This window comes from Mus caroli, unplaced genomic scaffold, assembly GCF_978045245.1.
Source record: "Mus caroli unplaced genomic scaffold, Mus_caroli_1 scaffold_7, whole genome shotgun sequence".
Classification (NCBI taxonomy): domain Eukaryota; kingdom Metazoa; phylum Chordata; class Mammalia; order Rodentia; family Muridae; genus Mus; species Mus caroli.
Window position 1 is genome coordinate 15,345,061 of NW_028227262.1, and position 26,441 is coordinate 15,371,501.

The 26,441-nt window shown below is 45.6% G+C and overlaps 1 long non-coding RNA gene across 2 annotated transcripts; it reads left to right on the plus strand.

The window, feature by feature from the left end:
* Positions 1-29: 29 nt before the first annotated feature.
* Positions 30-22,080, plus strand: LOC147003777 (uncharacterized). 2 transcript variants are annotated; one of them, XR_015047490.1, is made up of 6 exons: positions 30-119; positions 12,599-12,683; positions 13,152-13,285; positions 14,304-14,401; positions 16,240-16,342; positions 21,806-22,080. It is a non-coding gene; the product is annotated as an uncharacterized LOC147003777 (long non-coding RNA). The 2 variants fall into 2 exon arrangements; XR_015047489.1 differs by lacking the exons at positions 16,240-16,342; positions 21,806-22,080 and having other exon boundaries at positions 14,304-15,270.
* The last annotated feature ends 4,361 nt before the right edge of the window (positions 22,081-26,441 follow it).

Sequence of the window (26,441 nt, forward strand, 5' to 3'; positions counted from 1 at the left end):
CACAGAGCTTCGGTTGTGCATGCAGCAGGGTGCAGAGGTGAGAGTTGAGCCAGGCAAAGTTATCAATGCAGCCCATCGCTCGGAATGACCCAGAAAAAGCATCCCTAAGGAAAAAAAAGGTGAGACAGCAAGGTGTCTGTGTGGCAGTGTGCCTCTCTCTATACCCTTCAGGTTCCAAGGATGCTACTGTTGCTCAGAGACAGGGAGAAGAAACCATCCCTCCTGTCTCTTTCTTCTCTTTGGACTGGCCAAGAGCCAGAACCAGATAGGCAGATGCTAGTATAATAGGGTGCCTGTTACTAGGTATCCCAAGAGAGGGGAGTCTCAAAGTGGGCCTTCCGCTTACATGTCCAGAGCCCATATAAAAATTTCACACACATTTCCCCCAGTGTCTGAGTGAAGTAGATGTGTTTCAGGTTTTCAGATGTGACATCACCTGTAAAGAGACATCCAGGAGAACTGCTGGAGGCCATCTGGATGGATCTGGTTCCCTCTCCGCAGTGGGGGGAGCAGAAATTATGGAGTCCATTGGATAATTCTGAGGATGTATGTCTGTCTGTGGCTTAGCACTGACCTAAAGCCTGGTAAACATCAATGAATGTGAGCTTATTGAAAAAGTCACTGAGTACCTACTGTGTGCCAGTACCACACAGTACCACTCCCAACATCCACTCTTAGGGTCAATGTCCAAGGTCCTAAACTTCATGAGTAACATAAGGATTCCAATTCAAGTTGCTTTCTGTTGTGCTTTATTTATATTTAAGTAATTGATAAAATTAGTGAAGATGAATGCTACTCTTTTTATGAATTGCTTTGTAGTCAGTGTGGGGTCAAGACTAGGAAGTTTGGGACCAAAAGTGTGGTGTTCAGCTCCTGTGTCTGAGCCTTGTGAACTGTGACCTTCAGCAAGGCAGTCAGCTTTTCTGTGTCCTACAAAGGCCTGTGATAATGATGGTAGCTCTTTTACTGGGTTATAAATTTTTACAAGTTATAAATTAGTCAATGTAATGTGCTGGTTTATTTATTTATTTATTTTTTTTGTCAACTTGACACAAGCTAAAGTCATCTGAGAGGAGGGAACCTAAATTAAGAAAATGCCTCCATAAGGTTGGGTGGTAGGCAGGCCTGTAGGGCCTTTTTAAAATTAGTGATTGATGAGGGAGGGCTCATCCCATTGTGGATGGCGCCGTCCTTTGGTTAGTGGTCCTAGTTTCTATAAGAAAGCAGGCTGAACAGGCCACAAGGAGCAAGCTAGCTAACAACATTCCTCCATGATCGCTCCATCAGCTGCTGCCTGCAGGTTCTTAGCCTGTTTGAGTTCCTGTTCTGACTTCCTCCAATGAAACACAGTGTTGTGGAAGTGTAAGCCAAATAAACCCTTTCTTCCCCAACCTATTTTTCGTCATGATGTTTTATCAGAACAAAAGTAGCCCTAACTAAGACACCTAGGCAAGTGGTCCTGGGTTGTACAAGAAACAAGGCTGCCAAAGCAGTGGGGAGAAAGTCAGTAAGCTGCACTCCTCTATAGCCTCTGCTTCAGTTCCTGCCTTCAGGTTCCTGCCTTGAGTTCCTGCCCTGACCTCCCTCAGTGTTGGAGCGAGACCTCCAAGTTGTAAGCTGCAATAAACTCCTCTCCAAGTTGCTTTTGCTTGTGCTATTATGCCACACTAGAAACTGGACTAACACATCCGCTCAAAGAGCTTAGGAAGACTCCAGTGCACTGAAAAATACAGTGGGGATTAAAAGGTAAGCGTCGACAAGATGCTTTGATGATCTCGCTTCCCAGATGCTGGGCCACGAAACTAGTGACTAGTGCTGGTGTCAGAACTCCTAGCAATTCACGTGACCCAGAGATTAGATCCTTGTCAAGATGACCCAACCTACCCTCTTGCCTGTCTCTCTTTTTATTTCATTCAGCTCACACTTCCTTCAGCAGAGATTCCCCCAAAGATAAAGGGCATCTCAGTAGGATGCTCGGAGCTGGAGCCTGGACGTTTCCTTCTCCCTTTTGTTTGTTGGTAGACCTTCCTGTTTCTCTTGCAGGCTGCCTTGGCCTGGCCTTCAGTAGTCCTGAGAGGACACATCCCTGCAGGGAGCTCCCCTCCACATCGTTACAGACATCTTATGGTGAACATCATAGAGCCAAGGCTGAGACGCTAAGTTTGCTCTCATCCTAAATTCCCATCTTTGCATTTTTCAGTTTACAACACCAGACTTAGTATTGGTGCCACCATCAGGATAGAATTCACAAGCAAAGAAAGAGAATCCTTCCTGACTCACATCTACATTCTCGGTAGCCCCTGCTCCATGGTAGACATAGTCTATAGATAGGGTGCTAAATGTGAGGGTGGCTTCAAGGAGGCTGGCTCTGAAGTGGGCCAAGAGCTCCCTGTTAGGCGGTGGCCACACCACGGGCAGGCGGCAGTGTTTGAACTCCTACCAAGTATCTGCTCAAAACAGAGATGGTAAGATCATAAAGAAGGAAAGCATAAAATAACCTGACTTAGAAAGTGGGAATTGGCAGACAATGTGTTTAGTCCATGATGACATATAAAGGAGAGGATGCTGGCCTGAAAAAGCAAAGTGCAGATAGAAATGAGAAGCAGGGTAGCAGGAAGCCTCACCCTGTTGGGTATGATGACCAAATAGAGAGGAGAAGATGGCAGAGCCAGGGCCTGGGTTTGCTTGGCTGTAAAGAAGTCTCACGAGTTGGAGCATGGAGTTAGACTTTTTTTTTTTAACACACTATAAATAGGAAGGCTTGCTCAAGACAGGCCTGAGCTGGGCAGTGAAGCCCAGTGAGTAGAACATGCACACGGAGTGAAACAGAGTTGGAGCCTCAGCTTAAAATTTATTTGCCATGTTGTTGGGCAAATTGCATAATCTGTGTACTGGTTTGGTTTTTTGAGACAGAATCTCATTTTGTAGCCCTGGAATGAATCTGGCTATGTAGATCAGGTTAGCCTCAAACTCATAGAGATTGGCTTGCCTCTGTCTCCTGAGTGTGAGGATTAGAGGTGTGGGCCACACGCCACACTTGAGTTTCTTCATTTTTGAAATGAATAATAAATAATATGGACTGAAGGGACTCTAGCCAGTTAAACCATGGCAGACATGACTCTGGAAAAACCTGCCTTGCCAAAACCTGTTAGATTCCATTCCTAAAGCTAGCCACCAAGGTCTAGTGCCTTATTTGGCCACTTCCAACCCCTGATGTTGACTATCAAGGTCCAGCTGTCAAAGTGCTGAAGTACAGCAATCAAAAGCTCCCCTTAGCCGGGCTGTGGTGGCACATGCCTTTAATCCCAGCCCTTGGGAGGCAGAGCAGGCAGATTTCTGAGTTCGAGGCTAGACTGGTCTACAGAGTGAGTTCGAGGACAGCCAGGGCTATACAAAGAAACCCTATCTCAAAAAAACTAATTAATTAATTAATTAATTAATTAAACATGCCCAATTAAGATTAAAGACCTCATCCAAACACAAGGTTTTCTCCTTTATCTTTATAAACTGCCATTTGCCTATGGCCCACATCTGCCTCCTCTCTATCCAGAGACAGTGCTTTGTTCTATTGACCTTCGGGAAAAATATCATTGACAAATCTCCCGTGTTCCCTTCCCCTTCTCCCTCATCCTCTATCTCCTGTCCTTGTTTCATATACCTTGCCTTCTGTCCTCCTGGGGGCAAATTAATCTCCTTTGTGCTGAGAGCTTGGTCTTGGAGGTCCTGAGCAGATACTTTTTCTCCCATGGATTGTTTGGATTGTTGAAACACTGGGTCTCCTGTGTCTATAAGATGTTCTGATATAGACAGTACATCAGTGACTAGTGACCTTTGTCACATGACAGTTCCAGGGTACGCTTTGAACGAGCTGTTAGCCTAGAAGAGGACAGGATTGGGCTAACAGAGAATTTCTTATCAAGCTGGATCCAACAGTTATGCTATGAGTTCCCCCTTCACAGACCAGTGCCCAGACAGCCTCACAGGGTGAGAGAACAGAGATCTTAACAAGATACTGGCTGCTATGATAAGGAGCCTTGATGGATGCTAAGTTTAGAAACTGAACAGTCACCTTTAATTCCGTGGAGATGTCTTTGGGGAGAATTGAAAAACCATCCATTTTTCTGGATTACTCTCCATGGTGTGTTGTTTGTTTGGTTGTTTGTTTGTTTGTTTTGCATTTGGAGAACAAGAGATGCAGGTACAGCACAGAGAAGAATGCAGTCCTCTGAGAGAGGCCATCCTCTGCTGGCCAGATTTGTCTCAACCCTCTGGACTAAAGTATTTCTCTGAGCTGTGACTATAGGCAGATGACATAGTGCCAAGTTGAAGCGCTTACACTTTAAGTGGGTCTCAGTCTTTAACAAGTACCAAGTCACATCCAGAGTTTGCCGGAACACATCTTGTTGGACTTCCCTTCTCTGAGTTGCTGATTCAGTGGCTCTCTGAAGGAGTCCAAGAGGTACTGAAGTTGGTGGTCCAGGAATCACACAGGAGCACAGCCCTAAGGTGGAGCACCACCACTGCGTAACCTGGGTGTGGTGACACACATCTGTCATTTGAACCCCCAGAAGGTATGAGCAGAAGGATTAGAGTTTCAAAGCTATCGCCAGGTTCATAGAATCCAAAGCCAGTCTGGAATAAGTTAGACACATCAGGGATAGCACGTGGTGCAATCCCTGCACTCAGGAAGTGGAGGCAGGAGAATGAGAAGTTCAAGACCATCCTGAGCTACATGAGACCCTGTCCTCCTCCTCCTCCTCCTCCTCCTCCAACAACAACAACAGGTCAAATGAAGAAAGGAAGGAAGGGAGGAAGGAAGGAAGGAAGGAAGGAAGGAAGGGAGAAAGGAGGGAGGGAGGAAGGAGGGAGGGAGGGAGGGAAGAAAGAAAGCCTAGCCTTCAAAACAATAACAGTGAGCATTAATGGATGGATACTGGGACTTAGCTAGAGTGGGGATGCAAGTCTCCTGGGAAACTGTAATTAATCAGGGTCCTGTCTGGGCCCTCCTTACTGAAGTCACATCACGAGTGTGAGAAGGACAGGAATCTGTGTGGGCAGAGACATCCAACTGAGTTTGGGAGAACCTGATATAAGGAAGGACTCAGTTATTTTTAGACAAATAGGGTTTTCTGGCTTATTTTTTTTTTAGCTTAGTAATTCAAGGCAAAATAAAATAAAATAAAATAAAATAAAATTAAAAATCCCATGTCAGAGTATTTCTGTGACAGAGAGGTATTGCGAGCTTTTGTTCCCCCTGGTAAGAACACGCTCAGGGCAACCGGAATCTTCTGCAGCACAAGCTTTATTGCTTACCCCATCAGGAGCCAGTGGCGAAGAGAGCCAGAGAGAGAGCCAGAGAGAGAGAGAGAGAGAGATGGCGGAGCCCTCTCCCTTTTATCGAGGACTGTCCTCCGCCTCGGACGTGTCACTCCCTGATTGGCTGCAGCCCATCAGCCGGAGTTGTCGTCACGGGAAAGGCAGAGCACATGGCGTGGAAAGCTACCCCGGCACATGCGCAGCTTGCTTGTTTACTACTTAGAACACGGGTGTCAGTGCTATCAGCGCCATCTTGTAATGGCGAGTGTGAGGACGGCTCCTTACATCTCCCCCTTTTCTTTTATTTAAGAGCAATAGGCCACCCATATTAATGAGAGTGGAGATAGAGGTCAAATCCCCAGTGTGTAAAATAGGGGCTTTACACAAAACCTCCTCCCAGGCTCATCACCCAAAGGGGTCTTGGTCCGCTCCCGTGTCGTTTTTCCTGGGGGAAGGACACTTGGACACTCAACCTTCTTGAAAGATGACATGTCTCCCTAGAATAGGCTCATAAATGCCACAGAGCCCTTCTACTGCAGTGCTTAGCCGTGCAACTCTCTCGGGCTGCTGAAGCACACTCACTCTATCCCGTGCAATGAGACTAGCCTCGTGGGGTGCAAGAGCTGAGTGGCCAGCGACCTATTGCTTAAGCATAGATAACCATATATCAGGGGAAGCACCATGTTCTAGTGCTGCAAGCGCCTGGGAAGTAACCACTTTGTCTCTCCTAGTTTGGGCCTTAAGCTTACAGACCAATCAGAGAAGCAACACTAATCCACAGCAAAGAACAGCTCCAAATAATTCCACCCCCACCCATTCTTTAAAGAAGGAAAATGTTGAAAAGATAGTCCTTAGGTCAGGGACAGGTCCAAGTGCGTGGGGCAAGTCTCAATTTTCAAAGGGTCTGTTCAAATTTAGCCGTCCAATTCTGTATCTCCCAACGCTGCTCTCCCTTTGTTGTTATCGCACTGGACATCACCAAGACGAGGGACATCAGTATTCCCTTGGTCAGTCTGGATTTTTCGGGTGAGTCTTTCTGGTATCCAAAATGGGTTGTCTTCATTCTGTGGAAAAACACAAACAGCTCCCCTGGATCTTATCAAAATAGGATCCGGGCCTTTCCATTTGTTATTTAAAACATCTTTCCATTTAACCATCTCTTTGGGCCTATCTGGCTCTGAACAATGTCGTTCAGCCGCGGTATGGCCATGAGAATCAAGATTTAAAAAATTGAGTGTAAAAAGTGCTGTAGACACAGACACTCTTGGTACTCGGGGTAGAGCCTCCTCGACTCCCCCTTTCTGTTTTATTAGATGGAAGTCCAGTCAGGTGGGTCACGTCCATCTGACGGCAGAACTGTTGGAATTTTTGAGATGTATAAGCTGGTCCATTATCAGTCTTAAGTAGTTTGGGTTTTCCCCAAGCACTCCATGCCTTAAGGCAATGTTGAATCACATGTGAGGCCTTTTCTCCAGTTAAAGGAGAGGCAAACAAAACTAATTGTATCTACTGAAAAATATTGGCAACTTTACTGGAAGGCTTAATCACTCCAGCCACTTCTAAAAAATTGAGGGGTTCTAAAAAGGTTTTTAAAACTTCTAAAACCACTAAACATTCTACCACTTGAGGTGAATTTTCATTATATTGTTTGGATACTACTTTACCATTAGCCACATAGGCACCTATGCCAGTTTTTGATCCATCAGTATATACCACAACCCCATTTTTAAGTGGGTTTCTTACTGTTATTTGTGGAAACACAACAGATTGATTTTGGGCAAACTGTAAAATTGGATGTTTTGGATAATGGTTATCTATTTGTCCTGAAAAGGAGGTAACTAAAATTGCCCAATCATTAGATGTGGCTGCCAAGGTTTGAACCTGTCAAAAGTCCAATCTCTCTGCTCTGGAGTCAAAGCAGCAGCGTTTGCTTGGGCCTGCGTTTGTGCAGCCTCTTGCCATAGAACTCTCCATTCCGTATATTTGCCCATATTGGGGAGAGCGGCTTTTGCAATCATTTGCCAGTCGGCAGGAGTTAGTGCCATGCCGGCAAGCCTGTACTCTACCGGAGCATGAACATGCCCACCCTCGGCTCCTTCAAAGACCGGAAATGCCTGTTGCATCTTCTTTTGTTCCTCTCTTGGAATGAACGAGTCTGTGCACTGCCTCTCTGTGCAGGGCTGATGTACTACGCAGGGCGGGGGCTCCGCATAGGGCAGAGGTGCACTATGACCTTGAAGCCGAGCAGCAAGCTGGCCTTTGCCAGCCGCTTTTGGCTTTTTTCTTGACCTATAAGCTCGCATTTCTCTCTCATAACGAGCTGCTCCCTCCTCCAAGTCTGTTTCCTCAGAAGGGCTAATTTCTTTATCTGATTCACAGCTACTAAGAACTGGCTCTTTAAACTCATCTTTTTTCTCCTCTTTCCTTCTAATCTCTCCCCAGGTATTCTTCCCTGACATTAACTTTTCCTTGGGTTCAAGACCCGTGGAAAGGCCTGTATACTTATTTGGCGCGCCATGCTTTCTCTTTTTTCCTGCTCTCTCTCCCCGCTTTACTTCTGATAGACTGTCTTGAATTTCATTGTCTTGAATTCTCCACCCCACCTTAACCGCTTGTTGACATGTGAAAAGAAATAAAAGGGCTTTTAACACTAGAGAAAGTTCCAGACATACCTTGTAAAGCTGTAACACGCGTCCCATCCCCACAGTTCTGGTTCCGCTCCGTTCCCCAGCTGAAGAGTTCTGAACCCATGCCGGATCCTTCTCAACAGTCTGTTTTGCGGGAACACTTCATTACCACAGTTCCCCAGCTGAAGAGTTCTGAATCCACACCGGATCCTTCTCAACAGTCTGTTTTCCGGGAACACTTCATTAACCGCTCCTTCCCCGTGATGCAGTAGCTCGCGGGTTTCGGCGCCATTTATTGCGAGCTTTTGTTCCCCCTGGTAAGAACACGCTCAGGGCAACCGGAATCTTCTGCAGCACAAGCTTTATTGCTTACCCCATCAGGAGCCAGTGGCGAAGAGAGCCAGAGAGAGAGCCAGAGAGAGAGAGAGAGAGAGAGATGGCGGAGCCCTCTCCCTTTTATCGAGGACTGTCCTCCGCCTCGGACGTGTCACTCCCTGATTGGCTGCAGCCCATCAGCCGGAGTTGTCGTCACGGGAAAGGCAGAGCACATGGCGTGGAAAGCTACCCCGGCACATGCGCAGCTTGCTTGTTTACTACTTAGAACACGGGTGTCAGTGCTATCAGCGCCATCTTGTAATGGCGAGTGTGAGGACGGCTCCATACAGAGAGGAACCCACTCCTGAGGTTCAGCTTCTTCCTGCACAGAGGTCCCAGCGCAGGGATGGGGCTGCTATACTGCCACCAACACAGTCGCCTCTGCTTATAATATTCCACTCCAGCACCATCAGGGGAGCCTGTAAGCACACTTGAAGGTTTATTTGTTTTCGTGAAGCCTGGTTTTCTCATAGCCTGGTTCAATTTTGAACTCAGCTCTGGTTTTTCTTTCTGGTTGTGAACTCCATAAAAGCATGGCCTAGAATTTACCTTCTTATATGCCCTTGTCATTTGTAAGAGAGGAACGGCTTAACAAAGGTTAACAAACGTTTGTATTCAGATCTCAGACTTGTGCCCAGGCTGCCTGTCTCAGCCCCAGATCTCACCTCCTGTGCTTGCTGTATCTTCAGGGACATTGGAGGAGAAATTAGAATTTTCCACAACCCAAACATCACACTGTAGGACTTGCTCCCATCTGATTTCTAGCAGGCATCAAGACTTCTGGCTTTTTACCGCACACTCCCTCCGATTTACAACTCTCCCTCTACTCACCGCTGTTCTAAAGAGATGGAGAACCCCCTGAATGTTACACAGCGTGGTGGGGTGTTCCCACCTTTGTTAAACCACAGAGGGAGGGAAGAGGCCATGCAGGGAGGAAAGAGGAGAAGCCTGAGAGAAATAACAAGGGAAGGGAGGGAGGGAGAGAGAGTGGGAGGGAGGGAGGGAGGGAGGGAGGGAGAGGGAGGGAGAGGGAGGGAGGAAGGGAGGGAGAAAGAACAAAAGAAAGTGGATCTCTTTCTCTTTTCCTCCTCTCCCTCCCTTTTCTCCTCCCCTTTCTTCTTCTGAGACATGGTTTCATCTCACCAAGGATGCCTTTGAATTCACCATGCAGACTTGGTTAGCCTTGAACTAGTAGTCTTCCTGCTTCCAACAGCCAAGTGTTAGGCTTTACAAATGTGCACCATTGCCCAGCAAGCATGCTTCATTTCTTGCGTGTGAAGGGCCAACTACAGAGACAGCAGCACTCTTACTGCTGGAGGAGTTATTCTCCGAGAGAAGGCTGAGGGTGGCCTGTGAAATTGGAATGCACAGGTAGAGGATCTCACCACTGAGTGCCAGGCTAGCAGAATGGAGGACAGTCAGATGGGGTTCAAGGGAAAGGATTTAGACATCCTACGGATTCCCCATCTGTGATGGTTTGTGTATGCTCGACCCAGGAGGTGTGGCCTTGTTGGAGTAGGTGTGTCACTGTGGGTGTGGGGTTTAAGACCCTCATCCTAGCTGTCTGGAAATCAGTATTCTGCCAGCAGCCTTCAGATGAAGATGTAGAACTCTCAGCTCCTCCTGCATCATGCCTGCCCAGATGTTACCATGTTCCTGCTTTGATGACAATGGACTGAACCTCTGAACCTGTAAGCCAGCCCCAATTAGATGTTGTCCTCATAAGAGTTGCCTTGGTCATGGTGTCTGTTCACCAAAGTAAAACCCTAACTTAAGACAACACCTATCACCTGCTCTCAGAGGAAGTGGCCTGTCTTCTTTAAAACTAAAAATGTCAACATGAAGTAATGGAGAGAGTGTATAAATGTTCCTGTGTTGGGTGAACATCAAGTATCACCCAGAGTATTTCCCTTTTCCCATTGTTTGTAAAATCCTGTGGTTGGGTGAGACTCCCAAGTGCTGACATCTCCAAGCTTCAGCCCCTCTTGGTCTAAGTGGCACCAGTGAGAGCAGGTTGTTCCCTAGCACCAGGAACTCTGACCACACAGTTTCCTTGGATACAGCTCCATAATTGGCATATCCCAGGTCTGTCTGGCTCTGTGGGTTTGGGTTCAGAGAAGTTTTCTGACAATTCATTCTCAATCTTGAACACAGTGCTGGTTTGCAAGGGTCCAGCTTATTGTTAATGTGATTGGGTTTAGAATCACCCAGATGACACTTCTGAGGTATCTAGGAAGGCATTTCCAGAGAGATAATTGACGCAGGAAGACACACCCTGAACATGTTCCATTTGATGGGAGCTCACATAGAGAAAAGAGATTAAAGAGGAGAAACCTGATGGTGCTGGAATTCCCTTGTCTCTGCTTCAAGGGCCTGAGAATTGCTGTGCTCTGACAGGCTTTCTCCTTTGTCTTAGCTACTGTTGCTATCATGAAACACCACAACCATAGCAACTTGGAGAGGGAAGGGTTTATTTGGCTTACACTTCAAAATTTTAATCATCACTGAAGGAAGTTGGGGGAAGGAACTCAAACAGGGCAGGAACTTGGAGGCAGAAACTGAGGCAGAGGTCATGGAGGGGTGCTGCTTACTGGCTTGCTCAGCCTTTGTTCTAATAGAACCCCAAATCACAGCCTAGGAAGAGCACCATCCTCAAAGGGCCCTCCCCCATAATCATTAATTTAAAAAATGCCATCCAGGTCTGCCTATAGCCATATTTTATGGAAGGATTTTCTTAACTAAGACTCCCTTCTCTTTGGTGACTCTAGCTTGTGCCAAATTGACATAAACTAGCCAGCACATCTTGTATGATGATTTTTTTTTTTTTTTTGGTCACAATGATGAGAAAAGTAATGAAATAGGAAATTGGTATCAAAGCAATGAGGCTGTTGCTCATTCTACATCTGGTTCTTAAGCCCTTGGAACTGTTTGGTGGGAAGACTTTGGTGAAGCCAGGTACAAAAAGCTTAAAGTAGAACTTACTGGATGACAATTGAAGAAGACCAGACTAGCACCAAACAGGGAAGGCCCAGCTCCTAGGTTTCAGGTGTGAATTAGGATCCCACTGAGAACTAGATGACTGGCCAGTTGTGTCATATCTTGGCAAGGAATTTGGCTACATTTTGTCTGTGCTATGACGCTTCATAGGTGGTGAACTAACAGACTAGCTTTCTGGAGAAAATTTCACGACATTGTAGCAACTAGAATATGGCTTGGTTTTGTGGACATGTTTAGCAAGATTTACAGGAATCAAAAGTAGATCTGAAAGACTTGAAAAACATATACTGCAGAGCCATGGAGGCTTCTACCTAGCCTTCAAAGGAAGATCTGTGAGGCCAGGTCAGGTTCTCTTGGGTCAGCCCACCAGAGGGCAATGCTTGAAGCTGTGAGGGTGAAGCCTTAGCTACAGTAGAAACACAAGGACATTAATGACACCAGAACATGCAATTTCTGGAAACTTCAGACAACAAAACTTGCCAGATTAGGAGAGAGACCATATGGGCTCCAGTCAGCACTAGAGGGGGCTGCCAAAACTCTTTGGTGTTCATATTATGCCAGCGCATACTCCGGATGCTGCAGAGGGAGCTATGGGACGTGTGTTCACCATGCCTGGTTTGGGTCTCTCTTTGGTTACATCCATCTTTTTTATGATCCCGATCTTATCTTTTGTAATAGAGTTGCTCATACTGTACCGGTAGCTGTTGAAAGGGTGTGGCTTTCCTTTTGATTTTACAAGTGTCTCACAGTTAGGAATTGCCTTCAGTCTCAAAAGAGACCTCAGAGTTAGACTTTGAACAGCGTTGGCATTACTAAGATGTGAGGACTCTCAGAGCTTAGCTAAATGCATTTGGGATGAGATGGCCACGGGATGAGCAGTGAGATATCATACTTTGATTGTAAAATGCCTCTCATGGGCTTGTGGCTTGCGTGCTTGGTTCCCCTTGATGGCACTATTTTGGGAGGTTGTGCAAATGTTAGGAGGTGGCCTAGCCAGAAGAATTGGGTATTTGAAAGAATCTTGTCCCTGGCTCTTTCCTGTCCGTCCTCCCCCGCCCACCATCTGCTTTGTACCCTTCATGTTGTGAACGCTGTGCTCTGCCACACTCTCTCCACTATTACAGACTGACATTTCTGACACCAAGGGCCCAAATGACTCCTTTCTCCTTCAGGTTGTTCCTGTCATGGATTTTTATCATAGTGTTGAGAAGAGCGACTCTCATGAACTAACACAATGACATCACACTGGGTTGCTTACAGTTTGGAGGTTTTATTTCTCACAGCTCTGAAGACTACATCAAGTTGTCAATGGACTCGTCCTGGTGAGGGATCCTGCCTTGTTTTACAGAGGGCTGCCTGAAAACCAAGGTCAGGGTCGATGGCCTTTCCTTTGAGGCATCTTGTCTCTTCTTCCTCATATAAGGAGCTGATCTTAGCAATTTAGGTTCCACCATTGTGACCTCATTTGCTGTTAATTGTCTCCACAAAAGCATTGTCTCCAAACATGGTTCGGTTTTGGAACTTCAGCATATCAGTGCATGGAGACAGTTCAATTCCAAGTTCCTTGGTTGGTCCTCTTTATAATAAGAGGAGAAAGAAGAGGAGGAGGAGGAAGAAGAGGAGGAGGAAGAGGAGGAGGAGGAAGAGGGGGATGAGGAGGGGGAGGAGGAGGAGGAGAGGGGAGAGTTAGCTGGGTGAGTGAGAACCTAATACATTCAACGGGCTGTGTTTTGGGGGAGGGAAGCATGATGAAAACATGGGAGTCCTTGGGATTTTCTTTGTGACCCCTGATCTCTAGTCGGTGAAGTTCCATGGACTGACATTGTTTTCTGCCAGACCTCAGAGAAAGAAAGTGAGTCAACTTGGGCTACTGTGGCTAGATCTCCCATCAGTCCATCCTTCCAGTTCTGTGGCTGCCTTGTGGACAGTGCTGCACTATAAATCTGCCTGTCTGTCAGCACTCTAAGGAGGTGAGAATGTCCTCATTTTGATCAAATCATGTTGTCCAGTAAAATGTTATTAGAAAGCCCAGTTCTGTATCTGTCTCTCTGTGTACACCCCTCTCCCACCCCGGTGTGTGTGTGTGTGTGTGTGTGTGTGTGTGTGTGTTCATATGCATGCTTGTGAAAGTACATGAGGAACATGTTGTAGGATCCAGCACACATTCTCCACCATCATCAGATACGTGTGCAGTGTGCAGAAGGTCAGGGGTTAACAGTGGCTGTTTTCATCAGTTTCTGTCTTTGTAATGTTTTGAGACAGGGTTTCTCTCTGAACCTGGACAGATTCCTCTAGACAGACTGGTTGGAAAGCCCAAGGAATTCTCCTGTGCTTGCTTCCCAGGGTGGAGAGTGTAGGTGGGTGCTGTCACATGGGTTGTGAGGTACTTGGTTTGCTACATGGGTCTGAGCACTTTAATGACTGAGACATCTCCCCAACCCCAAGCCCAGTTCCCCTGAATGTGAGCTACTCAACTCTTGTACTCTAATTAAAAAAAAAATATATATATATATATTTTAAAGTCAGTATACATACTGGAGATGGAAAAACCTGAAAAATGCTACTCTGCTGAACAGAGCTACAGAGAACATCTCTAATTCCTTCTCACAAGACTACTTTTGAGTTCTCAACTAATGGGTTTCATTATGGCATTCTCTCTCTCTCTCTGTCTCTCTCTCTCTCTGTGTGTCTCTCTGTCTCTGTCTCTCTCTCTCTCTGTCTCTCTGTCTCTGTCTCTCTCTCTCTCTCTCTCTCTCTCTCTCTCTCACACACACACACACACACACACACACACACACACACACACCATCTATAGTTCTAACTCGTCTCATTCCCCTTGATTCTTGTGTTTTAGTTTGCACCCTACGAACCAGTTGTCGTACCTTCTATCCCCCTACCCTGCTCATATTATTTTCTTTAACACACTTTCTATCTTCTAACATTTCTCAAATTCACCCTTAATCATTTACTTATTTTCGTTTTACTTAGGATCTAGCTGTGCATCCCAGCCTGGCTCTGATACCACCATCTTCTTGCCTGCACCTTCTGAGTGCTGGGATCACAAGTACTTGTTGCTGCACCTGACTGTAAGAATCCTTCAGCAGTGCTTTTGGGGAGGGGGCGATACTATGTTGAGTCTGAATGTTACTTGGTTGAGGAAGGAATGAGTTATTTAAATCAGAAGAAACGACTTTCGGATGCAGTGGAGGAGGGCTGATGAACCACCTGGTGTCTGCATGGAGCAGCGGCTTCACACATTCTAGAACTTTAGTTCACTGAAGCTATGTAAGGAGACAAAGATGGCAGTGGTGAAGGTTTGCTGGATCATGTGGAGTGGAATGCTGGGGGCTTTTCACTCTGTCTTCCCATAATTCCTGTGACACCTGTAAACACTACTGGGCTCATTTTACAGTGAAGTCACTGAGGTCCAGTTGTCCCACGGTGGAGTCTCTCCATGCTACCAAGAGAGCTGAGTTATTATGGAACCAAACAGAAGCAAGCATCCAACCAACCAACCCCCCGGAGCAAGGTTTCATGATAAATCCAAGAGTCCAGCTGAAGTCTGCCTCACTCCCCGGCCCACGTTCACACTGCCAGGCTTAAGAAAAGAACATTCTTACAATTAGACTTGGCCGGGGACAGAACGGCAACGACGGCCATGTGCTCTCTTCTCCATTCTGAGCCGGATCCAGCAGAGGCTGGGTGGCCATCTGTTGGAAGAGCTGCAGGAGTGAGATCGATTTAGACAAACTTCAGCATCTCTTTCCAACATTAAGATTCTCATGATACTTGACAGGCTGTCCTGTGGGAAAGGTGTTTAGTAGAGGAGCACTTCTCAGACTTCTTCCATCATTTCAAGGGCAAACGGGCAGAGACCTGGGAGTTCCGAGGGCAAGCTGGCAGTGGCTGCCTGAAGCAAAACTTGTGGTGCAGTCTGACACAGAAAGCATTTGAACTTTTTATCACACATTCAAACATGCTTCTTTGTTTTAATAAAAATATTTTAAATTAGAAAGGTTTTCTATTTTTGAGATTTATTCCCTTTTGTGTTATATTTTCTGCATCTATGTCTGTGCACATGTGTATACAGCACTCTCAGAGGTCAGAAGAGGGTGTTGGATCCCAGGAGCTGGAGCTACAGATGTGAGCTGCCTGTGGCTCCTAGGAATTGAACCCAGATCTCTGAAAGAGCGGTCAATGCACTTAACCACTAAGCCATTTTTTTCAGCCTCTAGAAAGTGTTTTTTAAACACTAAAATACAATATAGCATTTAAATTCCACCCACCTAATAAGTCTTTGTTTTAATTTAATTTATCAGAAAATCATTGCATACCTATTTTACAGGTTAAAAGATCCCTAGTATATCGCCATGAAAATGAGACCCTGCAATGAAAGGTTAAAAAAATCTAGTGCTAAGTCCAATGGCAGAAGGTGGACCAGGAGTCACTCCCATGCCGGAAGGGCCTGAATAAGAGCCCAGTTGTCAGAAGTGGTCAGGCTCTCTTGAGTGGAAGAAAGTGCTACTACTGACCATATTCCAGGAAGAGATGGGTCACACAGGTCTGGGGATGGCAGCTGAGTATTCTGCTCTGGGGATTCTGTTGTCAGAGCAAATCCATGGCCATGATTAAAGGAACAAACTAAAGCCATGTTCTCCACACTTGAAGAGGACTCAGTGATTTGCAAGGAAATTTATCAGAGTATTAATGGACATCCTGGTCCTGGGTGTATGCCCACCCAGTTTTTAGGTACCATATCATCTTCAATCCCATTTTCCAGATAAATAATCAGAGACACTTTAGCTAAATGGACTAATATCTCAAAGCTGTCAAGAGCAGACCTGGGTTTTGAATGGAGACCAGAACAATTCTAAACTATCCTTTTGATGCGCTTCTTGCTTTCTGTGACTCCCCCACCACACAGTGCCATCTTGGTCCCTTGATCAAACCTGGAAGGAGACCTGTCGAGATGGAGAGAACTGCCTTGGTGGTAAGGTTAGACCCACTGGCTGCTGCCCCATTGACTGGTAAGTTTTGGTGAGCCACCTGCCTTCTTTCGTTTGAGGTTTGTTTTCCTACTTGGTGAGTCAACGTTTCTGAGTGTGACACGGAGACCATTCTTTTCTGCATGTTTTAAACTCAGACCAAAGAGAATCATGCCATGCTACAGCGACCCACTCTGTTGCCAGTGGGACTGAGCTGTGGTCAAACAAAGCAGAGCAAAATAAATAACCATGAAAGCTCCCCAAAGCAAGAAAGCCTCTAGAACTTCTCTTCCATTTGTAATTTCATGGCCCATATACGGTTGTACAGAAGCTTTGCATCTGGACCATGTAGGGAACTTTTCTTCCATTAGATTAGGGAGTTTGTTTTCCACCAGATTATGAAATGTCTATGAAGGGGTGCTTTTCATGGCTCCCAGCACTAACCTTAGAATTTGACTGACTCTCTTACTCACTGCCCACTTACAGCTTTCTATTACAGGGACAGATTGTGACTGTTGGCCATTAGCTTTCTAATCTGAATAGCCACATGATGTGATATATTGATGTGAGACTGGTTTCAACTGTGAGTCACTTATGGATAGTGAATATACTTCATGGTCTCCCAAGAAATTTGTGCCATGGTGACCCCTATATGCCTCACAGGAATCATAAGGCAGTGGGCATGGGATAGGGGTGTTCATTAATATGGAGTCACCGTGGATCAGGAGATGAACAGGACTGGGGTGCATGATGTGAAACTCACAAATAGTAAAAAAAAAAGAAAGAAAGAAAGAAAGAAAGAAAGAAAGAAAGAAAGAAAGAAAGAAAGAGAGAAAGAAAGAAAGAGAGAAAGAAACAAGGGCTGAGAAATTCATGCATAAATTAACAGTATTAACATTGCCGAAGTCGTTCTGTGTATCTAGGGATGTGCTAGATGCTAGATTTAACACTCAGTACCCAGAATCATCCAGTAAGACGGGCATATAACTATTTTTATTTTACAAACTGAGACTGGGGACTAGTTTACGGAGATAAAAGAAACACAAATGGTTCAAAGTTATACAGATGCTACTGAGAGAGCTAAGGTTCAAAAAACTTGGTGATCTTTTACCAAGAAGAACTGAGTCAAGGCACCAGCATGAGGCTAGATGAAAGCCAATGTACTTGTCTTAGTTTTCCGATCAGTTAACGACGAAACATCCATGTTAAATCTTGTTCTTTCCAAAGAGTTTCATGAGAAATGTTCTCCTTGATGACAACTTTGATTATTTACCTGTGTCAACAGCCCTTGCTACGTTTGCGTAGTTATTGGTGGAGGTCTTTTCAGGAGGCAGTTGTATGGAAAGCACAATGCAAAATAAAAATTAGCCTATGAAATGCATCGACAGGGGAAGCAGTAGCGATTTGCAGTTTCTTCCCTGAAGTTAAACCGTTCCTGGCACAGGGGTTGAGAAAACATCTTCACAGAGGTTTGTGGGGGGTCTGTTTTGCTCGGCTCCATTTCCTGAACAGGACTCTGGGGCTTTTCAGGCTCATGCATGTTCACTGATACTCCAGTATCTACCTAACCCAAAGTCCTTGACTAGAACAGACAGAATCATAGATGGGAATGCCTTATCATGCCACAAGTCTTTATAGAATTAATCAATATTGCAATTCTCCTTTTCAGTGTATGAGGAGGGAGGCAACAGAATGTGTGGTTAACCAATGGCTGGATAATAAAAGCATCCCTGGGGGCTGGTGAGATGGCTCAGTGGGTGAACTGCTTGTTGTGGCAATTGTGAGAACAGAAGTTTGGATAACCCGAACCCATGTAAATACTGGATGTTTGTGATTGTCCAGCATGCTTAGAAGGCAGAGACAGCATCTCTGGAGCAAGTTGGCTAGCTAAACTAGTCTTACTGCTGGACTCTGGGCACAATTGAGAGACTCTGCCTCAAAGAATAAGGTGGAGAGTTTACTGAAGAAGATTCCCAAACACTGGCTTTGGTCCTCCATGTACGCTGATATGTTCACACATTCAAACACACACATGTGAACATGAGTACACATATGCATGCATACCACAAACACAGAGGGACACATAAAAGGTATCTTTGCATTGGTTATTTTTGCATCACTGTGACCAGATAGAACCCTAAGGAAGGTGGGCTTATTCCAGCTCACGGGTTCAGAGGGATTTCAGTTTCCCAGGTCAGGGAAGGCACAGCCATGGGACTGATTCCATTCTCATTACTGTGGGAACTGAAGAACAGAGAGCTAGTCAGGGACCAGTGGCAGCCATAACCTTCAAGGTCAGCCTGAGGGGACACTGCAAAATTCTACCAGGACTCATCCCTTCACTCTGAAGGTTTTCAAGAGCAGCACATTGGCTCCTTTACAAGCTGAGCCTCTCCCTAGCGGGGATCTGAACCTCCATTCATGGACCTATCTATGCATGCAAGACACGGCCCTCTGTCACCTCAAAGGGAGCATCATAGTTTATTCTGAGCCACACATGAGTGGCTATGGTCCAGGAGCATGAATTCAAGCTGCCCCAAATGGGATACTACAACACGGAAGCAGTTACATGAACTTCTTTGGGCTACAAAACAAAGTCGAGGCCTTTGCCAAATACATTGGAGGATGCACCAAGTAAGAGGGTTGCTTGAGGAACCAATATGGATTTCAGATGCCATTCTTAGATTTTGCATTGGTGGAAGTTAGAAGTCTGTTAAGAATCCATTTTTAAGTTTTACCTGTTACCTAAAAGGATGGTAGGTCAGACATGAGGTAGAAAATGGCTGGCTGCTAAGGGGACAAAAGATAGCCAAAGATACTTTGTCTCTGGATCTGCAGCATCACAATACCTCCACAATCGGGAATCTATCATTTGGCCATATCTCCCTGAGTTCTAAGACTGTAGGTGTGTACCACTACTCCTGGCACATAGGAAACATTTTAAAAAGGGTCTCATGAGACTGATTCTGTGGGCCCGAGGCTAGTAGTTACCCACCAGAGCAGAGGGAAGTGAGTGGGACCAGGAAGCATCCATGCAGTCAAATGTTTTATTTATTTATTTTTTAGCAAAACCACCACCACCAAAACGTACCAAAAAACAACAAAAAAGCAACTACAAAACCCCAAAACTGACAGAATAAAATATTAACAGTTTAACATATTCAGATGTGAATATGCAAACCTTAAAATGCTTACATTTCTGTACTTATACTCCCAAACACTTACATTACAAAATAAAAGTAGGCAAGCACAAAAATGTCTGTCAACAGAAACAACCAGAAAGGAATCCTCTGCCAGGGAAGACTTAAAATGTGGGTCTACATGGAGTATAGGGTACTGTTGATATTTGCCCAAATACTCAAGTGGGAAGTTAAGGCTCCAGACAAGACCTAAGTGGAGCTGTGTGAACCCACCACTGGGAAGGTCGTTGTGGGCTTTACTTACTCTTCCTAACAAATAGCGAGAAGCACCACTGTTCTGGTGCTCCCAGGGCAGTGCATGCTGCAGGGATGGACCAGGGGTGGGGTGGTGTGAGGAGGGGTAGACTGTGGAGGGTAGACCGGGGCATGTAGACGAGGGGTTGAGGGAACGAGGTACGCTGTAGAAAGCCTCTAAGGACTTATCAAGGTGGATTTTTGAAGTGTTTGCCTTGCCAGCTTTAGGTCTCAAGTTCAACCTCCAGTACCCACCCTGCTGCCCTCTGCACCCCCAATCATGCTTGAAATGCCAGAGCTAAGGAGGCAGAGACAGGCTGACCTCATCAGCCAGCCAAGCCTAGCTTACCTCATGATCTGGACCAATGAGAGAGACCCTGACTCAAGAAAGTACAAGACAGACAGTGCCTGAGGAATGGGAGCTGAGGTTGCCCTCTGACCTCTCTCCTTCTCTCTCTCTCTCTCTCTCTCTCTCTCTCTCTCTCTCTCTCACACACACACACACACACACACAGACACACACACACACACACACACACCTACTCACACTCATGTGTAACACTGCAGATGCAGGAACATGCACACACAAGAGAATTTGCTAAAGAAAATATATCATGAGTTCAAATAGATTGCGTTTTGATCTATCAGCGGAAGACTTTAGATGGGGCAGTGTGGACACAGAAGCTTCTCTTATTTGTGCTCCCGTAATCTTCTGAAGTCAAGAAGCCAAGGTACCGTATCTAATGGGCTAGTGGAAGAAAGGCCTGTGAATCTAGTGTCAGACTAATACAAAGGCAGCCTTTCATTTTTTTCCCCCAGTGGCTTGAATGCATTGCCAAGGGTCAGGACCCTCCTCTGGTTTCCCATCCTCCAACAGAAACAGTGGGGAGGGATAGCATGAATCCTCTGGGGGTCCCCACTGTGACAATATGAGGCCACTGTACAGATGTAAGTGAACTGTTCTTGAACTCTCGGGGAAGGCAGCAGTGTCTCTGAGATGTTACTGGAAACCTGCCCCCTGTACATCTGTGCACAGATAGCCTGCAGCTTCCTTTAAACAACCGCAGGTGACCAAGAAGGAAGGCAGAAGTCACAGCGAAGATGGTGTTTAAGCCACATCCTCAAGTTGACCTTTTGGGCTCTCCTGTGTCTTTCTCAGCAAGGATTTGGAGCGGGCAAATAAATCTGACCCATCATTTGTGATCTGGCCTTTGAAAGAACTGAGATGGTAGCCCAGCTTGCTCTTCATGACCCGTGTCATCTGCAGCTCAACAGCTGGCTGCCAGTCCTGGCCCAGAGCCAGAGGGAAGTCAGAGTGTTCACCTGGGGATTGCTTAGGCTAGAGCCCTTCGGAAGGTCACCAGCCAGATGTCCAGGCATGCTCAGTTGGTTACACAGCTGCTGCTTTAGTCTCCTGTGATTAGGAGCCTGTGGCAGAGTATTGGAGCTCAGAAGTCTGGGCACAGCCTTTTGACCCAGTACGCAGCCTATAGACTAGTGGCTCTTCACATTCCTAATGCTGTCACCCTTTAACACAGTTCCTCAAGTTGTGTTGACCGCCACCATAAAATCATTTTGTTGCTACTTCATAACTGTACATTTGCTACTGTTATGAATTGTAATGTAAATTCCTAAGATGCAGGATATCTGATGTGCTACCCTTTGAGAACCACTGATGAAGATCGTCAGAACCATTGTGGGGAGGGCAGCTCTCATGTACAGATCCAGATCCAGAGAAATCAAATGTTTTAGACTCAGCAGTGGACGTTCTAGAACTTTCTTTCTTTATTTTATTTAGAAGACTTTTACATTTTTATTTTATGTTTGTGGGTATTTTTTTTTTTTGCATTATGTATGTGTGTCGTATGTGTGCAATGACCAAGGAGGCCAGAAGAAAGCATTAGATCCTCTGAAATTACAGCTCCAGGCAGGCGTGGGTTGCCATGTCCATGCTAGGAATTGAACCCAGGTCCTCTGGAAGAGGAGCCATCTCTCCAGTCCCTTTACCTTATTTTCTCGACTCTGTGTTCATTGAAATGACACATGTGATCAGTGTACTGCTTCTATCTAGGCCCCCAAAAAGATGAAGAAGAGATGGCTAGGAACGATGCCTGACACTTTTATCTGTGGCTTCCCACCTAAGAAAAAGGATGTGTGTAACCCAGTCACAAAAGAACACACATGATATGATCAGAGGATATTAGCCCAGAAACTTAGACTACCCAAGATACAATTTGCAAAACACATGAAACTCAAGAAGAAGGAAGACCAAAATGTGGATACTTCGTTCCTTCTTAGAATGGGGAACAAAATACCCATGAAAGGAGTTACAGAGACAAAGTTCGGAGCTGAGACAGATGAAAGGACCATCCAAAGACTTCCCCTCTTGGGGATCCATCCCATATACAACCACCAAACCCAGACCTTATTGCATATGCCAGCAAGATTTTGCTGACAGGACCCTGACATAGCTGTCTCTTGTGAGGTTATGCCAGTGCCTGGCAAATACAGAAGTGGATGCTCACAGTTATCTATTGGATGGAACATAGGGCCCCTAAAGAAGGAACTGGAGAAAGTAACCAAGGAGCTAAAGGGGTTGGCATCCCTATAGGAGGATCAACAATGTGAACTAATCAGTACCCCACAGAACTGTGTCTCTAGCTGCATATGTAGCAGAGGATGGCCTAGCTGGCCATCAATGGGAGGAGAGGCCCTTGGTCTTGTGAAGATCATATGTCCCAGTACAGAGGAATGCCCGGGCCAGGAAGCGGAAGTGGGTGGGCTGGGGAGCAGCTTGGGGGGAGGGTATATGGGACTTTTGGGATAACATTTGAAATGTAGATGAAGAAAATATCTAATAAAAACATGAAAAACAAAGAAAAAGGATGTGTAAAAATCAATTCTTCCTGTAGAGAAGAGGCTTGGGGAAGTCACATATAGCAGTACTTTATGGTCCTTTACGGATTGCTGACAATATAAACCAGAGTTTGATCAGCAGGAACCCACAAGGAAATAAAACCAAGCAAACAATATTGAATATTTGTCACTATTTCCAGCTCTTTCGGGAAATCCCTTACTGGAGCCTCTTTCCTAAAAATTTTCAAATATTTATATTAACTCAGATATGAAAGGGCTGACAGAGGACCCCAGGCTCATAGGTGGTGGAGCTAGATCTAGACTTAGGCTCCAGGCCTAAAACCCTAAAGGCTACTTGATAGCTCTTAGTGGTGAGCCTGCTCTCCTGACGCCATGCAACCCATGTCACTGCCACTCAAGCGGTCCCTGTTAGAGCTGAGTATTCAGAACCTCAAGGTCGGGTGGTGTGGAAATGACAGAAGGGGGTTTTGGACCTGGAGCTTAAGTCAACTATGCACAAGGTGCTCAAGTCACAGTTGCTGCCAAGAGCAGGGCTACACTCCCTTCCATATCCGTGCTTGCTAACACCTTAAACACAGCTAACAAATATGACTGAATATATTTGTCACAGGCTCACTTCTGTAAGTAGACTATAAAAGATAAGAGGAGCTGTGGTCAGCTTTGCTCCCCTCAGATGAACCATGAAGAGGGATACCACTGTGGACGTCTTAATGGCTTTTATGAAGAGATGAGTATGCCCGACACCTTCCTCCACACACACGGGTAGCCTTGAGTCTTCCGGCTAGTTGTTTTGCTACCTCTAAGCCTCAGTTCCATTCTGTTAGGACCCAAACCACAGCAGTGTAATGTGGGTTCAAAGATGTCTTGAGATGCTCAAGTTAAAACTGTCTCCCTCCAGCTAGAGAAAGTACCCAAGGAGCTAAAGGGATCTGCAACCCTATAGGTGGAACAACAATATGAACTAACCAGTACCCCCTGGAGCTCGTGTCTCTAGCTGCATATATATCAGAAGATGGCCTAGTCAGCCATCAGTGTAAAGAGAGGCCCATTGGTCCTGCAAACTTTATATGCCTAAGTACAGGGGAATGCCAGGGCCAAGAAGTGGGAGTTGGGGGGGGGGGAGCGGGGGGATTGGGGGAGTTTTGGGATAGCATTGGAAATGTAAATGAAGAAAATACCTAATTAAAAAAAAGAAAGGAAAAAAATTCAGATCATAAAAAAAAAAACCAATAACAACAAAAAAAAAAAACCTGTCTCCCTCCACAGACTAGAAGCACCTGGATGGTAGGCTTGCTTCTTGTATCCTGACATGGTTGGGCACACCTAGGAGTAGGTACAAGGCTCACAAATCCAAGGTTGTCTGCACTGTGACCAAGGCAACTTACAAATAAAGTGTTTAATTTTGAACTCTAGAGGGTGAGTTAATGGCCATCATGGAAGAGAGCATGGTGCCAGAGCAGGAGGAGAGTTCACAACTCATCCACAAGTAGCAGGCAGAGAGAGAGAAAGCCATTGGGAATGCAATAAGAGTTTGAAACCTCAAAGCCCACCCCATTGTGACAAGGCCACAGCTCCTGATCCTTCTCAAACTGTTTCACCAGCTGGGGACAGAATAATTGAATGTATGCGCCTATGGGGACCATTCTCATTCAAACCATCACACTTAGCTACACAGTACACTCAAGGTCACCTGGGTTATATGAGCCCTGCCCCCACCCTGCTCCCATCCACTCCCAACAAACAATTAAAAAACCAGGGTTTCAGGGGCTGGTTTCTTCATACTAAAAGAGCAAGCCATTTTCCTTACCCCAGGATTGAGGGAGGGGTCAGGACTTGCTTGATAGTTATCTCTTGGGTACTCTCCAGGTTCTAGAACACGTGACATGTACTCAAACCAGACATATCCATGATTGCTGTAAATATTTACTACTGACATGAGAATCCCAAAGGCACTAAATAAAAGCAATCTAGTTAGTGTTCCCTTTCCAGTTTCTTTCCTGTTGACAAACCAGAGAAATATAATAGGTATTTAATAACTTAAGGACATTTGTTAACCTGGAACAGTGGGCATAAAACTCTGTTGCTCAGTTTATTTTTTTTCTTTTCTTTTATTGGCTATTTTCTTTATTTACATTTCAAATGTAAATCCCCTTCCTGGATTCAAATGTATCCCCTTTCCCAGATTCTCATCCCACTTCCCAGAAACCCCCAACCCCCTCCCCCTCCCCCTGCTTCTATGAGGGTGTTCCCCCACCCACCCACCCACTCCCACCTCCCTGCCCTGGCATTCCCCTACACTGGGACATCAAGCCTTCACAGGACCAAGGGCCTCTCCTCCCACTTATGTCCAACAAGGCCATCCTCTGCTACATATACAGCTGGGTCTATGGGTCCCTCCATGTGTGCTCTTTGGTTGGTGGTTTAGCTCCTGGGCGCTCTAGGGGGTCTGGTTAGTGGATATTGTTCTTCATATGAGGTTGCAAACCCCTTTCAGCTCCTTCAGTCCTTTGTCTAACTCCTCTGCTGGGAACCCCGCTCTCTGTCTGCTCAGTCCGATGGTTGACTGTGTGTTGCTCATTTTATACGGGTTGACCCCAGTCCACAATTTTCCCTTTTTTTTTTTTCCTATGCCATGATTTACTTGTAGGGTTTGGATTAATGTCTCTTTAATTCTCTGGTGTTACAAGTTCTTGCCTTTGTCCTGTATCTTTAACGCTTGCTTTTAGTCCTCCACACAGCACAATGAGTAAGAAGCACCATCTCCATTTACAGAGGTAGCAAAGGAAATCAAAGACGGGCTTACCAGGTTATGGTCAGAAAGTAGTGGAACCACTGAGCTAGAGAACCCTGACTCCCGTGTTCAGCACCTTGCCTATTGTTTCCCAACTGGCTTTCTGTCATCAAAGCCGCTGTCACTTTCTTCTTCTTCTTCTTCTTCTTCTTCTTCTTCTTCTTCTTCTTCTTCTTCTTCTTCTTCTTCTTCTTCTTCTTCTTCTTCTTCTTCTTCTTCTTCCTCTTTTCTTCTTCTCTTCTTCTTCTCCTTCTCCTCCTCCTCCTCCTCCTTCTTCATCTATGACATCTGAACATCTGTTCTTTTTCTTATCTTGTTTTGTCTTGTTTTGTGTTTGTTTTTAGAGAGGGTCTCACTGTGTGGCTCCGACTGGTCTGAAACTGGTGACATATACCATGCTGGCCTTCAACTCCGAAATCTACCTGCCTCTATCTCTCAACTGTGGAGGTTAAAGTCATGTGATACTAGGCCAAGCAGTTTGGTTTTGAGACAAAGCTCCTTGTACGCCGGGCTGGCCTCACCCGACCACCCCCACCCCATGTAGATTCAGGATGACTGTGAACTCCCGATCCTCATGCCTCCACCTCCCAAATGCTGGGATTATGGGCACCAGCCAGCTCTGTTTCTGAGGTACCATGGATCCTACCCAGGTAGGCACTGTACCAATGGATGTCCCTGTCTCCATTATTTTCTTTTGCTGGGAATCAAACCCAGGACTTTTGACATGCCAGGCGGGTGGTCTGTGGGCTATACTGTAGCCTCGGATATCTGTGGAGCCAGGTTATTACTTATTCCTTTGTTTCTTGGCTTTCACTTCCTGTTTGAAGCCATTGTACAGCCAAGGCTGGCCCAAGCTTATTTACCTTATCTTCTCCTGAAAAAGATATTGCTCAAGTGTCAACTTCACTTACAATTTTCCCAACTTTTTTCCAGACATTTGATTACATTTTTTTTTTAATTGGAAGCTGCTGTTTAGTACCATTTTTGGGGGGAGGGGGGAACAACTCAATATCCACCCAAGTGGGTGGAGTGCTTATTG